This window comes from Cavia porcellus, unplaced genomic scaffold (genome assembly GCF_034190915.1).
Source record: "Cavia porcellus strain 051 isolate PalLab524CR breed Dunkin Hartley unplaced genomic scaffold, mCavPor4.1 scaffold_18, whole genome shotgun sequence".
Lineage (NCBI taxonomy): Eukaryota > Metazoa > Chordata > Mammalia > Rodentia > Caviidae > Cavia > Cavia porcellus.
Window position 1 is genome coordinate 13,898,098 of NW_026947501.1, and position 19,328 is coordinate 13,917,425.

The following is a 19,328-nucleotide window of genomic DNA, read 5'->3' on the forward strand; positions in this document are numbered from 1 at the left end:
TCTTTGTGATAATCATCATGTTAAGTAGCTTCAAGAATTTCTGAGAGAAGAATCAGAAAATATGACCTAGATACAAACAACATTTAGTGTCCACAGAATATCAATGGTGTTACAGAGAATATCAATGTTATTGTATTTATAAAAGAAACTCACTTACAGTTTTGGTTAAAATTCTATTATTTAAAAATGCTGTGTTTCTGTATCATTTTATAATCTACATACAGATGTAAATTTAAGATTTTTTTACACACTGCAGAGGTGTTTACTATTGGCTGAGAACTGGGAGTTAATGGTTTACTGACCTGTAGTTCAAAGAGGATTTGGACAGGAAAAGCCAGAGTATCTGTTGGTTTAGTGTCCTAAGACAGTATTTCTCTTATTCTGTATCCATAGTTTTGCCTGGCTCACCTAGAAAAAGATTTTGTTTCATCTGCTGGGCAGATTAATGGTTGAAATATAAATTTTCCCAGTGATGCAATGCAAATTTCATCCTTTGAACCATTAATACCAAGAAGAGCAGAAAAAAAACAAAAATGCAGATACATGGCCTCCATATGTGCCCTGGTTGCTTTTCCTGTGCGCTGATTATTTTTTGGGTGAGTCAGGTAAAGCTTAGCTCACCTGCTAACATTGTGGCTCATTCTTCCCTGAAGGACAAGAAGACAGGCAGACAGGAACTGCCTCCTTACTCCTGGGCTTCCCGAAACAAGGATGCAATCAAGAAGAGACAGAGTGAGGGAGCAGGGCATGTGCTCTCAGCTAGACTCTAGCTACTCCTTGGGCGGGGAGGGGGGTCCTAGAGGAAGGAGTTTTAACTGTATTATATGAAGCTAAATGCAACTGTATAGAAAAGAGTTACCTGAGAACCTCTCCCAGCCAATCTTTCCAGTTGCTAGGGGCTGGCAACACCCAGAAAAGTGGTCGAGTGAGGTGCCAGTAGTATCCACTCTTGCATTTTCAATCCATATTTCATTTTGCATTCATTAGGCTGCATTCTGTTCGGAGCTGCTGCTGACTTCTTACTGCCTAGGGGAATCGCACCAGTGTGCACTGCCCTCTCTTTCTGTTTTCTGTTTTGGTCTTTCTGCTCTTGCTGCTTTCCATAAGCAGTCTGCCTTAGTCTTGAACTTGTTGCGTAAGCCCCTCCCCTTCCTATCTTCTTGATTGCTCCTTCATCTCCAACACTTTCTTCTTCCCTCCTTAAAGTTAGGCAGCAGAACTGTGATTTAGTCTTTGTTTTAATCAATTTGTACTTGAGTAAATTATTTAACTTCTTTGTGTCTCAATTTCTTCACTTCCTCTAGGGCAGGTGTTGCAAACCTGTGACCCTCTAGCTGCAGGCTGTTGGTATCATTGAAACCTCTAAAAGTTTTGCTCACCATTAATGCACTAGGGGCTTCTTAGCTGGTGGATTCAGATGAGAGGCTGTATTTTAAAGCCTGAGAAAATCCTCCCATCATATCCTTTTATAGAAAAACACACACAATTTCCTGTGCTCTCTTTATTCTGTAAACTTTCTTGTATTTATTGTGTCAGTTTTTTGGTGTTTACCCTTGAATCATGAGGCAACGTCACCTTTAGGGATGTCATCTTACCTAATCTGCAAGCTTCCCAGAGGTGGGTAACATTGCTTAACTAGCTTTCATCAAGGTTGATAACATAGATCTTCTTTGAGGTACATGCCCTTTTAAAAATAACAAAAGCACAGTGTGACTTCTTATATTTGAATTGTTAGAGTAAGGAAACAAAGTGCTTTTGTAGACTAGATGATTATAGTTGGAAAAATACAAGTAAATTTAGGTTTACAGTTAGAACAAATATTTAGAAATTGATGTTGGTATTCAGTGACACTGACCAAAAGCTGTCTGGAAAAGGGATGTCTTTATTAAATGAAGAATGTCTCATCCAAACGTATAAAGAAAATGAATTATTCTAACTACTGGTATACTAGGCAGGAAGTTTCAAAAAAGCCATCTTCCAATTAGTTTATTGGCTTTTTTCATATTTATTAAATTATAAACAAATGAAATGTGCTTTTAAACTATTTCAGATGTCCTTGTAAATTCAGATTTTGTTTTATTTACTCTTCTAAAAAATGGAATACTTTATTCTGGAATATTTAATTCTGAAATGTTTAGTTTTGGGATATTTTCTGGAATGTTCTTAGTGGAATGTTGAGTGATCTGGATGGAACTGTATTTCAAAAATGATCATAATCATCATGTTCATTTTGCTGGAACTTTATTTTATTTTATTTTCAATCATGCCCCAATAGACCAAACTTCTTAGCAAGTCTGACTCTCATGATTTCTCTCTATGTACTGGGCCTATTCAAAGGGCTACTGAACACCAGCCAAGATGACTCATTTTTTATCATAAGATGGGAAAAATATTTTTAATGTAGTGAAGCCTGAGGTCTCTGTTTTCAGCTACTGTTTAAATATCACCGATAGGTTAAGGTCATAAAGATGCACTGACTACTTTAAGATGAATAGTCCAGGACTACTTAAAATCTGAAATAGGATTGTGATGAAGTAATACAACTGGGCCATTTCACAATAAACGGGCTTTATTTCCTCCTTTACCTCCCCCTATAGCTTTAAGTAAGGGGATGGGGAGGGAAAAAAATGTGAGAGACCTATAGGAATAGGAGTGTTTAATTAACCCATTTCTGCGGCAGTTAGCATTCATTCCCTATTAAGACAGTTGGTTTATCTGTGTCTCTCAGCTGAAACTTAAAAGATGAGAAAAGATAGGATATTTGGAATGTTATATATAGGGAGGCATTGCTATCAGACATTATTGAAGAAGGAGAAAAATAAATTTGAAGCAATGAACATCTGTTATTTTAAATCATTTAAAAAACGTAATATATTTCCCAAAAAGGTGCTAATCTAAATGGACAAAAATTTAACAATTCATTCTGCAATGATATGAAATAAAAATATCTTAAATTGGATATTGCAGTTTGTAGAAGGGTAGCTATTTTGTGTAAAAATGGCTTGACTCATCAGGTGGTGAATATTTCTTCAAATTGCAGTAAAGAGAATAAAATAAGCTTGTCATTAAAGATTTTTTTATTGACATCTTTAGTTTGTCTTCATGCCAGTAATTAAATTGCTAATTATGTGTTTCTGTTACTGTGGTCATGCTTTTATTATATAATTGCTTCAACTTTAGCTCAAATCACTAACAATATTTATTTAACCTTTTTGTGCATTAGATAATTTTAATATATAAAAGCTTTGGAATGAGTTCATTGACTCTTTTGATTAGAGAAATCAAATACATTCTAACCTTTCTTATAGTTACATGGGTTGTTGGTCATGTTTTCAATGAGATTGCTGATAATTATTCATTTGAGCAATACCAATCAATTGAAAAAATCAGTTGAAATAGAAGGAAAAAATAAAAAGGAAACTTTTCAAAAATCTGTTGGCTATTAAAAATATAATGATATTGCTTGAGGATTTGGAAATATAAAATTAATAATTTTATTTGTAATATATGTCCATTTTTTCAAAAAAATTTGATTAAGTTGTGGATAATTCATTTGTCAAGCTTCTCCCCTCCCCCTTTGAATGCAGGCATATTTTTTGTCAGTGTTTCAATATATTTATCATTTTTTTCTAGCTTGTTTATTTATGCAAACCATAGGAGACGTTTTTTCTCACCGAGGATTGCCTCTTTATTTTATTTTGAAATATTTGTATATTTATTTCATTAAATGAGATAATGCTTTTTCCTATTAACATAATTTCCAGTACATTAAACATATTTCTCCACAGACAGAAGAGAAAAATCAAATTAAATGACAGCTAAATCACCTGCAGCATTTCCACTGTTAACAGGAATAAGTGTCTCTGTTTCCTTTGTGATCGCAAGATGTGCTGTAAAGGGAAATGAAATACTAAAGAAAGAAGAGAAAACATAAAGAAATAATGATTGACTTATTGCATTAATACCATGGAGAGGAGAAAAATTCACTACAGATAAAGGAAAAATAATATAGTGGATTTGAAAGTTACCAAAATTCATTTCTTATTGATGAGTTTAGTGGAAGCCAAGTATTAAGTAAACTGATGAAAAAATCAATACAATAAACTATGAGTGATGAAAGTTGAAATAAATACTTTGTGTATGGAGGACCATTATTCTAAATGTCTTTAATTTTTTAATAATTCATGCTTTTTGTTTGTAAGAAAGGAGGAACTATTGGTTGGTGGACTCAAAATGCATGTAAAAAAATCACTCACCAGAGTCCCATATTTAGGAGTAAGTAAAAATATTAGTGACCTTTTGAATTTTACTGTTATGTCCTGACTTTAATATAAATACATTGGGGAAGGTAAGCTTGACTTATAAAAATAAGAGTGTCGGCAAAAGATCCTGATAAATTTATACAGCATACTTTATAGACGACAAGCTGTTTTCCAAAATGGAAATTAATTTTGGAGGCTAGAAGGGCAAAATTTCAGAAAAAAAACTATTTTTAGTAAAGTGGAGTATGCCTGTGCATCCGCTGGGGGTCTGTGGTGACACAGCTTGGTAAAATCAACATTGCTGCTCACACGTATGTGTGCGTGTGTGTTTGTGTGTGTGTGTGTGTGTGTGTGTGTGTGTGTGTGTGTGTGTGTGGCATCGTTTCTGTTCTGGTCAAGTTGCACATGTGTTCAAATCAGCATCCAGGTTAGCTAGGTCTGCATGTGTGCAGGTAGGTTTATCTACTTATTTTCTCTCTTCTCATGCGTCATTAACAAAAGACTAGTTAATTTAATCAGTTCAATCAGAAGTAATCAATAGGGAAAACTATTCCAGCCATTTTCACTGACTTGATGGGGACTGAAATATGAATTAACCTCCCATACAGACTGTTCTGTACCCCTTTCCTCCAGTGCTGTCTTTTTCATTTCTCCCTCCTTTCTTTTCTGTCCACGTCCTCAGCCTTCTCTAGTTTCTGTCCCTTTGGTCCTCTGCAACATGCTTTCCAATGTTAAGGTTTATTTCTGAATCTCCTGTTCACCCTCGACTGCTGGCACCCTCTACACTCATCTCACCCTGCTTCACTGAAGAAAAACTCTAAAGCTGATTTTTCCTTTTTTTTGAATTACAGACTCTTGAGACTGTTGCTTTGCTGAAAACATTTGACAGCTGCTCTGGAATATGACACTTAAGGTAATAATTGTGATTTTTCTATTTTTAGAAACCTTCCCATTCCAAGGGTTCATGGGTCCCGACTGCGTGTGAACTTGGGGACCGTGTCTCACACTGTTTTCTCCTCGGTGTGGAGCCTTTGTGAGGGTTTGTGGCGTTGAGAGGCAAGTAATTTTCTGGAGGGAGAGGAGGGCAAGTGTTGGGGGTTAGTGGTGATGTTCAGGACCACTCTTGTGTGCCCACTTAGGAAATATTTCCTCTTATCTTTTGTTTAGGATGCGGGGGATAAGGCACAAGTGCAGGCCACATGCAAGGGATTTTGAATTATGCATTAAGCTGATAATTCCCCGGAATGCAAGCTTATGCCAGTAAAAACTAGAGTGGTAGGAGAAAAGCATTCACGTTACCAGAGCAGCGGGCACCACACGGAGACAGAGCTAAAGGAAAACAAGGTGCAGGCCGAAAGGGTTTACAGCCTTTTGGCTTCCTCTGATACAGAAGCAGGAGGAGTACGTCAATATTGAAACTATTGTCTACGACATCTTTGCTTTTAAACTGATTTAGCCAAAGTAACAAGATTATTTGCAGTGTAGCCCTGTCTGGGTAAGTTTACACTTGTAGCAAGAGTTAATCTTATGTAAAGAAATTCTGTCTGGAAGAGAAATTTGCTTGAATCCTTTGATAGGAACCATAAAAGAACCCTTTGAAAAGGCAAGATTTTTCACGATGAAATTTGGCAACATTCATAATAGGCCACTTAAGGTTTTGTTTCACCAGGTATCTTCCTGATTAATATGTAGTAGGAAAGCAAAAGTTAAGCAAGTAGAGGAAGCACAAGGATTAAAAGAATGCTATAAATTAGCTCCCTGGCACTCTGTACAGCTCTAGCCAGTATGCATGAGAACGATCCTTTAATCTTTGCCTCCCCTGCGTTAGTTAAATGCACTTATGAATGTGACGATGTTCTGTGAGGAATGAACAGTGGAGCAAGTGTGCCTACATAACAGCATCAAAAATGTTTAGCTGTATCTCCCATGGATTTGCAAAGCGTCTGGACACTGGGAGGTGAGACCCTAGGAGGTGGACACCTGAACCCTGGCCTACTTTTCTCCCCTGCAAAAAGCAATGGGATTCTGTATGTATTTCCTCATTTTCCTAATGTTAGAATTTGCAGCCTCTGATTCTGCAGTCTGAAGCCTTTGCACAGATTCTGCATGCAACCAATGTTTTTGGGAGGCCTGTTCTAAATGCATACGTGCGTTTACACACCAACAGATTAAAAGTGGGTCTGGGAAAACACCCTTTTCCTTGGAGAGTCATATCAAACAGTGTTTAAATTAAATAATTTGCAGAGTGGGGAATAAAGCTTTTGGAGCAGTATCCAGAGGTTATCTTCCCTTGGGAAATTCCCGCCATTTAGTACAATCTGGTGCATGCCAGTAAAACACACATGCATACATACACACACTAGTAGATAGATTTTATTTACATCTAAATTACATTTATTTCTTTGGGTTATCTGTCATTTTCTCCTCATATTTTGGGAAAAAAAGAGCAAACTTCTTGTGAAAGGTTAAGGTCATGAAGATCTAAACAAAAGCAAGGAAAGATTCTTACTGATCAGTCATGAGGGAAGGCTGACTGTCCTGGCATGGGGCCAGTCACCCCACAGCTCCTAGAAGGAGCAGGACTGTGATCAGGAGGTTGTTTGATTTAGCTCCCGCCCATTGACTGATGGCCAACGAGGAGCCATCGCTGTGATGAGGTAATGTGAATAGCTAAACCACAAGGAGCTGAAATTGGTTGCTGTCTTCCTATTTGTCTTGCATAGCCAATATCTAATCTGAATTGGATATTAAGGTTTCACTAGAAGAGCTCCCCTGGTTAGTTAACTCATTCATATATAGCTGGATGCATTCGTGACTTAATCCCATGCCCGTGACTCAGTGGAGACAGCAAGGGTCATCACAGTAAGGGCAATGGATAAGATATTAACGGGGGCAAAGATGAGAGGGGAGAAACAGGGATAGGGATGGCAAGAGAAAGGAGGTATCTACCTAAGCGAGAGAAGTTTAAATAAAACTGAGTTTAAGCATTGACATAAGCCTCAAAAAAACCCAGTTATTTTCTTTAAATTTATTTTTGTGTATCTTAGACTCCTACTTTTTCTCCTTATCTAAGAAAATTCTGGTAAACTAATACTAGCCTGTATTGGAGCTCATTCTTTGACAAAAATACTGGTAGATTAGCTTGCTGGGGCTACCTTAACAAAGCACTACAGATTAGGGGACTTGAACAACAGAGATTTATTTTCTCACACTTCTAGAGGTTGAAATTCCCAAATAAAGCTCTTGGCAAGACTGTATTCTTTGAATGATTCACCTTGCAGATAACTTCCTTCCTTCTGTGTTCTGGAATGGTTGTTCTTCAAGTACAGAAGTCCTCTTTGTGTGAGCACAACTAGTCTGGCTAATAGGGACCACAGGAAGGTGTTACTTTGATTTAGTCAGCTTTTAAATGACCTTATCTCCAAATCTGGTTATGTTCTGAAATACTAAAGCTTAGGGTTTCAATGTATGAATTTTCAGGGCCCCATAATTCATAACAAATCACTTCCAATACATTTGGTAGACTTACTATTTTTCATTCATTTTTGATGACTAAAAAGATTTAGTTCCTTGCTTCTTTTTTCTTCTTTATTTTTGTTAATAATTGAAAATACTTTATTACAATTCATATAGGTGGTATGTTTTATTATTTTAAGAGGTGGGATTTGGAGAGGATAAAAGCTTACTTAAGAAACGAAACAAAACAAATTTATTTATTTTTTTTTAAAGAGACCACCTCCTGTTTTTAAACTGTAAGAATTAAATGAGCCACTTGGTATTAACTCCATCACATCTGATCTTGGACAAGTTACTGAATCACATTGTGCCTCTCACTCCTCTGTATAACATGTTGAATAGAAAGAGTATATGATATGTAAAGTGCCTAGCAAGATGCCCATTTCACAGTAAATTCTCAATAAATATTATTTATCTGATATCCATAACAACCAGAGACAGTAACAGAATGTAAAGTGTGCCCTAGTGATGGACAAAATTTAATGCCCTCTTGGATTTTATAACAGATTTTCTTTCTGCTCTGTGGGTGGAATTAGGAGTAGGTTCTTTATGTATATTTTAAGTGGACTTGATGTAGACTTGGACCCAAGAAATGTGAGTAAAGCAAAAACACATTTTCCCCATCTCATGGTCTGGGGTCAAAATGCATAGTAAAGCGTGAGATTAACAGCAGAGAAGAGTGACTGGAATCTTCTGAGCGCCTGTGATCTCCCAGGAACCCAGTTTTTCTTCTGTGGGAACTCTCACCCTGTGCTGCCCGAGTGGACAGACCCACTTTGTGTTCTCTGGTCTTTTAGATGGACGAGTTACCAGCCCTCCCTCTGTGTACTGTGGGCAGTGCTCTGGTCTTGTGTACTAAGAGGCCCAGACACAAGAGGGGATACTGGGCATTTGGAGCTAGGCTGCCAGATAGTTACGCTGATGTACTTTCCAAATACATAGCTAAGAGTCCAATATATTTTGTTGGGTAGACAAAGTTTTGCCTGCAGCACTCAACATGCTGTATATGTATAATCAACTTTCATCAGCCAACACTTTATTTTTAAAACTCTTACAGTTCAACCACTGTGGAAATAATCTTGTGATCATACAAATCCAACTTTCTATTATTTTTAAATGGCATTTTCTTCAGGAGCTCTTGGCTCCCTAAAATACCTCATGATCTATATATACCAAGCTTTTGCCCTGGAATTTTGAGAGTAGTTGGAGAAGGAGAGTTACACTTGAATGGAAGACAAAAAGTCCTTGAGCTATGTGAAAATAAATCAAACACTAGTGATAGAAGATGTTAAATATTTGATAGATAGGAGACAATGTATTACCTCTTTGTATTTCTTATCTCATTTAATCTGCTCCATAATCCTTTAAGATGTTTATGTCATGTGAAGTTTAGGGATGGCCAGTGGAGCGACATCAGTGAATGACTCAAACTCAGGTATCTGGACTGCATTGTAATCTATGGCAGCATTGCTATATATCAGTGGTTCCGAGAATCAGTTGGAGGAGTTAAAATTCAGCCCATAATTTAGTACTGTATTTTTATTCCAAAGATATTAAAAATTGAAATTTAAAAAATCATGAAGTATGAAAATGTAACATAGAAGTTGGCTATTTATAATTGTCCTTATGAAAACTCATTTTAAGAATAAAAAGTCTGTGTATGTATACTATATGCAAAGTTTAAAATGAAGTAATAAATCTTTTAGAAAGTAAGAAAAAATTAAATCATACAACAGGAAAATAAATGCAAGATTCCTGAATGGACAGTTAATAGAAAGAATGAATATAAAAAATGAGCATGAAGTGAAATTGAATGACATTTTAAATGAGATACAATTTGCTTACACATTAAATTGGTAAAAAATATTTTAAATTATGAAAAATATATAGCACAAAGAAGTTGTAGAGAAATAGGCCCCCTTGGTCTTCTTGTAGATGAACATAGAAATTGCATAATCTTTTAACAGGGACATTTTTCAGTAACTCTGAACATTTTATATCCATGGATCTTTGATGCAGACACCTGCAATGCAAAACCATTTGCACGTAAATGAAGAAAAAGTATGTCAACAAAATATCATTTTGAGGGATTTTATTTGTAAGTGTAACTAATGTTAAGAATACTAGAGAAATCACAAAAAAGCTGTAATATTTATGATTTATTTATAGTACAAATACTAAATGACTTAAAAATAACATGTAGATCTAGATGTAACTGGTATAAAATAAAATGAAAAAGTAAAAGAAAAATTCTGGACAACTATGTATAACTCAACTTTGATTATATAAAATGGTCCATGTATTTTTAGTCATAAACATATATTGTGTTTTCATTAAAATTTTAATAAATGTCTTCCCAAATGTTACTAAAACTACTTGAGAATTTTGCAGAAAAGTGAGTCGCAGGTAGCATGTGTACAGGTGATATTTTTTTCCCCTGCTTTTTAACATTTTAACTGCAAATCTTCAGTGAGTACCGATTCCTCCACTAAAATGTGCTGAACATAGTTCCAAAGACTAGATTCAGGGATCTGGATTGTAGGAACCTTATTCTGAGCTAGTCTGGCAATTTTCTGGGTGTGTGAACTTCAAAGGAGATGAACCTCCGAAAGAATTAGAAGCAATATGAAGTCAGAATTTGTGCCCTAGCAAGGGTGGTTTCGGTTAGATTATACTTGGAGGTGAATGTTTAAAGAACATAATTGTTTCCTTTTTCTTCACGAATACTGATTGAGCACTCCATTTTGCCTTCCAGATTCTCAGTCTATGGCAATGATTCTGTTTCTTTGCTAAGTTTCCCACAATTAGGGGATCTCCTGTACTTTCTACTGTTATTTATATTCATTGTGTACGGTTAGTGCTCTAATCCAGACTCCATCATCTCTTCTGAGTACGCATTTAATTATACAAAATAACCAGTGTTGTGGTGTTAGCAAATCTATGGCTGATTCTCCGGCTTTTTCTTTGACTTTTTGTTTTCTTGGTAGGGACATGCCATAGAGCTTTCAGCTATTCAGTTCTTAGAAAAAAAGACGTGATTACTTTTCATATATGAGTGCCTTCTTTTCCTGCATCTATCAGTGGAAACGAAGGGCCAGATGTGCGTGTTTTTAAAAAGAACTTTGAATTAATCTGCATAACGTAGTACAATCGTGTCTGCCTGCTTCGTGTCTTTCTGACATGCTGGTGTGCACACCAAGTGTCTGTCCACTTAACAATGAAACACTTATTTTTGCATTTCTAGGTCTATTGATATTTGCTCAGAACAGTTTCCCCTTATAAGAGCGGTGCATTCGGATCTATTTCCCATGTCTGCTTAGTAGTACTGTGCTCTCCCATTTTGCCTTCTGCCCCTTATGTATTTCTTGTTTTGAAGTCAGATTGTCAGTGAACTGTTATATCCCGTAATGGCCACTAAAGCAGTCCTCATGGGAGCAAATATATAGAATATACATTTGTGCTTGTCTGTATGGTGAGGGTCTTCATTACATTTAATGCTTTGGAAGCTCAGTGCACCAGGGTTTCTAACCTTTGGGCCACAACATATATTCCTCGTTTAGTTTTTCATACTCCAAAAGTAGCTATGTGAATGAGTATTCTTATAAAGGAAGAAAAAGCACTTCAATAATTAGAATTCACTACAACAAGAACATTTTATTAATTACACATTGTAATCACGTGGGTAGTCACAAAACCAGTCGTGCAAGCCCATATTTAGAGATTTGTAGACAGAAGACTTAACGTAAACATAGAAATGTTAAACCTACTCAACTGTAACCTGCAAAGAAGATAACAAGAAGGATTCTGTTCTCTGTATGATTTGTGAACAATGCTAAGTAAATATTCATCATTAATATATAATAACTGTTGCTTTTGGCAGTTCACTTTTCATTTAATTTGATAATGTGTCCAGTAAATGAAGTGGTACAGGCTACAGTGTTTTACCAACACAATTGCATATTTTCAATCATTGTTAAATGAAGGCAGCTCAAGGCAGAGCTTTAACCCCCACTCGTTTTGTGTGTGATAAAAAAAGAAGGCGCTATCAATCTTTATTGTCTGTCTCGCTTACTGTAATTGCATTCAATAGTCCACTGATTCTGTTGTCTGTGCTAATGTCAGGAACAGAGGAGAGCCAGATGCTCAGACCTGATCATATGCATCCAGTGGCCATTTTGATAAGTTGGCAGCAAGTCGCTGGGTTTGATGATAAATTGTTAACGCTATAGATTATGAACAGCTGAACACTGCAAGTGTACATGGAGGAAACTTCTTACCTTGTTTTAAATCTGGCATCATGATGCTAGCTAAAGGGCATGTCATGTATTATTCAAATGCATCTTGCACTGGAAATGTGCCAACGACTCATTGTATTCCTATGAATAGTAAAAGCAGCAACAACAACAACAAAAATCCACAGTGATTTGAACATGACATTAATGGACCCAGGATTATGAAAAGCATTTTGAAATACTGTTTAATAGTTTTGATTATCTAATTCAAAAAAGGGAAGGCTTCTGAGTTACATTCACATTTAATCCATATTAAATCATACTCTTCTTGGTCATTTCTGTGATATTAGCTGATAATGAGAATGTTTTATAAAAACAAACTGGTTTTTCATTAGTTAAAACCTGTGATCATTTGCTTGTGAAGGCACATAAATTGGAACTTGTGAGTGTCAGGGGGTGCAAGCAGCAATTTGAAATTTTTGCCAAGATTTTGTTACATATAATTGTTGCTGCTTCTAAGACAGATATGGCATTGGCCATTTGTACAGTGTGTACATTAGATCTTACTTCTTCTGAGTCCATGTGACAGTTATAAAAGTTCAGGGTGACAGTTTTTGAATTGTTAGACATCTATTAAAATTGTTTTGAAAAGCTAACTATGAACTGCATAATAGTTTTATTCTAGGGAATGTGGAGCTGTTGACCACATTTTAAATAGAAAATTACAGGTGCAACCAGCTAAAGAATATTTCTCTATTATTGGAGGAATTACTCTCTGATCATTGTATGGTTAGGTTTTCCTGACGGAAACATACCAGAGACGTGTACATATGGATTGAAATAACAACAGCAAAAGTATCTCGGGCATAATTGCTGTGTTTTATTACCTAATGTAATGACTTTTTGCCCATGATTCCAGGAAACTCAGACCTAAACTATAGTCACTTTTGTGGCTTACTTTTCAGATATGATGATTTATTTCTTTCGTATCCTTCGTTCTTGTTACTGTACCATGTGTATCTTATCTTTTTCTTATTGGCATGATGCATATATAAAGAAATGAGTATCACAGAAAGGAAGGGAGGGAACAAATTTTTCCATGAAATTTTAAGGGCAGGCCCTGAAAAGTTTAAGTGTGTCAGTAGCATAAATCCCAAAGACTGTAATTATGATTCATGTGGGATTGATGCTGGTGTTAGAAAAATTGAGTACATGTTCTTAAGGTCATTTCCTCATCTGAACGTGGGTATAATAAAATCATTTAATTCATAAGGTAAGGATTCAATGAATACACATAAAATAAGCCTTTTATAAGTTATCATGATGAAAATTTTTGTGAGAGTTCTAGAATGTAAAAATAGCATAAGTATTGTAATCCAAATATTATTATCCCTTTTCCTGTCCTCTTTGCAGTCCAGAAAGTTTATTTTTTTTATTTTTTATTTTTTTGTCTTTTTCCTTTTTATCGGTACCGGGGATCGAACTCACAACTGCCTGCTTGCAAGGCAGGCGCTTATGCCACTGAGCTAAATCCCCATCCCCTAGAAAGTTTATATTTGTAATCCCACTGAAACACTATTGGAATCCCAGGGAGTTAATTCCGATCCACCACCTCCAGTGCAACCCATGGCAAGCATAAAGACACTAAGACATATTCGTACTTACAGCAGCCAGGAGGTCTTGAGTCTGATCCAAGTGAGAATTCACAGGACAAAGGCCTAGATCTAGAGTCTCCCCCAGAACTTATTAATTTGTGAAGAAAGGAGTAGCTTGAGAATGAGTGACTGTAAAAATAGTGGAAATTATATCATGTGAGCCGAGCTAGTCAGGTGGCCAGAAAGCACCTTTGCAATATGCAGTGAGAAAGATATGCAGAAAGACCAATCTGCATAACTTAATTGGGGCATCATTTGAGTGTTTAGGAGGCTGTTGCTTCAGTTTCTGATATGTAAACTTTTGTGCCCTGGGAAGTGATAGCCTTTCATCTTGAAGCTCCAACCCAGCTGACATTCCTGGAGCTGTATGATTTGCCATCCTGCTATGCCCAACTGTTTACATGGAGATGCAAGACAAGGAAACAGGAAACTGTTGGCTGACTTCGAAGGTTGCATATCAGTACCTCAGCTAAGTGCAGCTGGAGAAGAGAATAGTTTAGCCAACTCTGTACATACCAGTATGTGAGTATAGGGCCTGGTGTAACTAATGTGGAAGTAATTGTTCTTCATTCAAGGACAGCTAGCAAGTAGTCTTCTACACAAAAGCATATAACCCCTGTGTTAGAGTTTACTTCGGAAAGCTTCTGATCTTAAAGTTGACTCCTAAAATATCACCACAATGTTATATATTACTACTTAAATACAACTTTAAGCAACCTGATGTATGAGAGGCTTAGTTTACTCGTGTGATTATCTGAGATGAACACTATTAAAAATGCTTAACTTTGTAAAACTCATAATTTTAGTATCCTTTGATGTATCAGGGCTTTTTTTTTTTTTTTTTTGGTAATGAGTCATCAAAATTTAAACTTATACAATCCTTGCAAAAGTGCGTTGTTGGCCTGAAGTAACACAGTTGCTCCCCTTCATTTAATGTATGAGATCCAACCCAGATGGGTGCACCATTGTACTGAACGTGTGATATTATTGCTAATCTTTTACTTAATTGTTGTACTCCTGCTTTTCTTCATTTTAGTGGCTTCTCCTTTCCAGGTTAGCCTTGGTATCAGTGTCAGTCCTGGTTCAGTATCAAATTTTCAATGCCCATGGCTTAGCTTCTTGCTTCTCGTTCACGTCCCTTGACCATCCAGTTCTAAAGCAGTCCCAAGGCTTCATCTATAGATCTATAGACCCAGGGCGGCCAAACTTCAATCTACAGCGTTCCATCTTTCCTGGAATTTTACATTCACATATCCAGCTACCTATTTGGTTTCTCATTATAGAAGCATTCTAAGCAACTATGATTACCTACATCTGTCCATCTAATGTCATCTCATTCTCAATCATTGTATTTCAGAACGTATTGCCAGTATATAAAAGTGACTACAGCCCAAACTTGCTTATCCTTGCTTCCTGTCTTTCCTTACCTACCATACTCATCTCTTAGAAAGTCTGACTGTGTTTATCTCTTGAATACCTCTGAATCTGTCTGCTCCTTCCCACCATTTGTCTTTCCTGCTTTAGTCATTATACCTAAGCCACTTGCCACTCTCCCGTGCACCCCTGCGACTGCTTTCTCCTTGTGCTTTACATAAAATCCAGGTCCTGTATGTTACTAAGAGGGATACCAGAAAACAAGCAAACAAATAAACAAAAAAACAAAACACAGATTGTGGTGCCCAGATCTTCCCAAATTTCTCAGATGACTTCCCATCACACTTAGGACAGAGGATTGGGGTCTGAAATGTATCCCCAAAGCCTCACATGTTGAGAGGTGGACCTTTTAGAACGTGTTTGCATCAGGGGACATTATACTCATCAATAGAACGATCCACTGAGCAATCCAAGGCCGGATGCACTGTTAGGAGGAGGGGTCTGGTCAGAAGAGGCGAATCAGTGTGTGTGTGGGGTGCGATCTTGAAGGGCATTTATCACTTTGCACATCCTCCCTGAGCAGGTCCTCCCTGCCCGCTTCCTACCACCATGACACCAGCAGCTTTCTTTTGCCAAAGCCCTTCCACCATGTTGTTTGTGTCTGAGCCTGCCAACCTTGGCCTAAAACTTTTGAAATTGTCAGCCAAAGTACACTTTTCCTCCAAGTAACGGGTACTAGATATTTTGTCCTAGTGATGAGATAATGACTAAAACAAAGGCCAAAGTTTCTGTTCTTAGCTGGGCAACCTTATTTTTCCAAAGTCATCCCCGTGCACTCTTGTTCCTGTATGTTAGACACACCCATGCAGCTCTTACCCGGGACTTTGGCACAGATATTCAACGAGGAGTACTTGCAAAAAGTCTTTCTCTGGATTTCTACAGTACTGATGGCTTCTTGTCATTTAGGTCTCAGTTTAAATGTGATTGCATGCGGGCTTTCTATCCACATAGCCTCACTGGTTCTTATATCACTGTGTTTTATTTTCTTCAAACTTACCATTGTCTGATTATTTTTTCTGTTTGTTTTCTGTATCTCTCTACATGTGAGCCTCATGTGAACAAAAACATTTTTATCTTGTTTGCCCCTGAGCACTGTGTTCTACATGTGGACTAAGACCATGGCTTGGGATCAGATTTGCTGGATTTGTGTACTGCCACTGACACCCACTGCTATGGCATTTCATACCAGTTGCTTGGCTCTGCGTGGCTTAGTTTTCCCATGTGAAAACACGACCATGTGAGCGTCTGCTCATCCTGTTTTTGTGGCAAATAAGGGAAACAAAACATGTAAAATATTTATGATAAATCTGGCACCCAGTCGGTTTTAAGGATATTCTCCTCACATAGAACTATGCTCCTGTCTAGTGAGTATTCTACAAAAAGATACACAATAATATTTTCATATCCTGCTGATGAATATATTAATATTGATTTATGAAAAGGTCTAAAGTTTCCTTTCTTCTCAAAAGAATAAAGTACTCAGTGTTTTAACACAATAGCCTATTAACAATCATGTTGGCATTTAAATACATAAATTTGTTATATTAAATCTTGAGATATTAATCAACAGCTTTTGCCAAATTAGCTTACTCATCATAAATAGTTAAGTCACTTTCTTTAATATAATGTTGAAGTTTGATAAAAACTTTTCTAATATATATATACATAGATAAGCTGGGAATCTTAGAAGATATAGTTGATTAAAATGAAAAACAATATTATTTCTTATGTTTTATTTATATTTATTTATATTTTCCTTATTTTTATTTATATTTGTACTTCTAGATATTTTCTCTATGAACATTTGATTGATACTAGCTTTGTGTTAGCCTGAGATAAAGGCTACAGAAAGATAGTTGATCTGGCAAGTAATTTCAGGGAGATCATTAATACTGTAAACTGTACTGACTTTTTTGAAGTTGATTTTTTTTGTATGTTTTTTATATGTGTGTGTGTATATATATATATATATATATGTATATATACAAATACAATTGATTTCTAGAATTGTATCCTAATTTCTTGATAGTTATTAGATTTTTGTAGGATCTTTAGAATTTTCGGTGTGAATATTGTGTTTTTTGAATAAAGATCATTTTATTTATTCATTCCCAGTTTTAGGACTTTTCTTTCTTACTTGTATCTTATTTCACTATAGAGGACCTGCAGTAAAATGTACTGATGAGACCAGAAATTATTACCTTGTTCTCAGTTTTGGAAGGAAAATGTTCAACACATACTATGGAGTACCATATTAATTATTATTATTGTTGTTGTCATTATAGTAAAAGTTTTAGTTAATTTTTTAAAGGACATGAAAATGATTTTTTTCTTTTCTTTTCTTTTTTTGATACTGGGGAACGAACTCACAACCTTGTGCTTTCCAGGCAGGTGCTTATGCTTATGCCACTGAGCTAAATCTCCAGCCCAGAAAACAATTTTTTTAAAAAATAGAATTACAGAGCTTCATTTGAACATTTTGTTCCCATTTCCCAATATCTGTAGTAGAGTCAAGATTTTAGATAAATGGTAGATTAAAGCTGCCCTGAGCTAGGTGCGTTTTAATTTCATCCACTAGAGTAATCATTTGATTATACAAGTTACACTTATAATATCTTGTGGCATACCTTAAATATAACTAAAATTTATTTTAAAAACAAAATAAACATTGAAATTACTACTGGATGCCTTGGGAAACCATATTTAATTTTATTTTCCATAGAAATGATTCTAAAGCTGTCCAAACAAGCAAAATGCTTTTTCAGAGATAGGGCAAGTTTTGATAATTTCCTTCCCTTTGTAGTTTTTGAGAAATGTTTTTGTTTTTCTTTTTAAATTGTGAATATATGATACATTTTTGTCATCCTCCTATTGAGAATATCATGTTTTATTTTTTATTTTATTCTGTTAAAATAATGTTGAGTGTTGATTGTATTTCATTGATTTATTTTCATTTTATGAAACCACCATAGATATCATAACTATAGTGTACTATTATAACTACTACTCAATTATATTATCTTTTTAATATATTTTGGACTCAGTTTGCTAATAGGGATTATTTATAGATATTTTTTTCATAGACACAAGTAACAGAAGTAGACAAGTAATAACACTGTACTTTTTGATTTTTGTTTATGATTTTTTTCTGAGAAAATTGTTACTGTGCTTTGGTACTTGAGTTATAATGACTTACAAAACAAGTTTGGTAAGTGAGCCCTTTTTGTTCAGTTTTAGAAACAGTTTTTTAAGAAGGTTTTAATTTTAATCTTTAAATGTTTGATGGAACTTATCAGAAACTAACTGGCTTTGGAATTTTCACTAGGGGATAAGTTTTGGTAAGAATTTAAATTTAGTAAGTTAGTAAGTTTCTTTGTGAATTTCCATTTCTTGTGTGTTACTTGGCAAATTGTATTTGTAAACAATTCATTAAGTTTTTGAAGTTATGAACATAAATTTCTCCATAATACTTTCTTAATTTTTTTATTATTTATAGGGTCTTTAGTGATATCCTCATTTTCATTTTTTATATTATTTTGTATATATATATTTGGTATTGGGGATTGAACTCATGACCTCACACCTGCCAGGCAGGTATTAACACCCCTGAGGTAAATCCCTGGCTCTAATCTTCCTTTTTTAATACAAGTTTTGATGAAAGTTTCCTAATTTTACTAATAATTTAAAATTGTCTTATCTTTTTTCTATTGTCTATTTTCTAATTCTTGGATTGTTGCTTTTATTTTTATTGCTTCCTTCTAGTTGGATTTCTCTTCTGTCTTCTTAGTCTAGAAACATATCTTCAATTTCATACCATGTTTGCTCTTTTTCAAATAACACGTACAGATCTATAATTACCTGTTTAACAATGCCTTACCTGTATTTCACAGCTGTCAACATACTCAGGCCAAGTATTTTCTAATTGCTCTGTATGATTTCTTGTTCACCTAATAAGTGTGTTTAATTATCAAACATTTGAGGACTTTTTAGCTACTTAAAAAGTATCTTAGTTACTTTTCCTCAATACAGAGACAAAATACCCAGCATTCAAAGGTGAAGAGGGAAGGCCTATTTAGCTCACAGTTTGAAGAGGTCCAGAGCTGGCTGGCTCCGAGGGAGGGAGGTGTGGAGTGGGGCCTCACAGTGGAGAAACAGTTCATGGTGGGCTCTATCTGGCTGCTTACCCTTACCGTGGGCAGCCCTCACACCCTGGTGGGCAGCCATAACCC

General features: G+C 35.8%; 1 long non-coding RNA gene across 5 annotated transcripts in view; it reads left to right on the top strand.

The window, feature by feature from the left end:
- Window positions 1–19,328, top strand: part of LOC101787473 (uncharacterized) — a 523,418-nt gene that overhangs the window by 200,887 nt on the left and 303,203 nt on the right. For all 5 annotated transcript variants that reach the window (XR_010040560.1, XR_010040558.1, XR_010040559.1 and 2 more), the window contains exon 2: window positions 5,114–5,175. This is a non-coding gene — a long non-coding RNA (uncharacterized LOC101787473). The remainder of the gene's footprint in view (window positions 1–5,113; window positions 5,176–19,328) is intronic.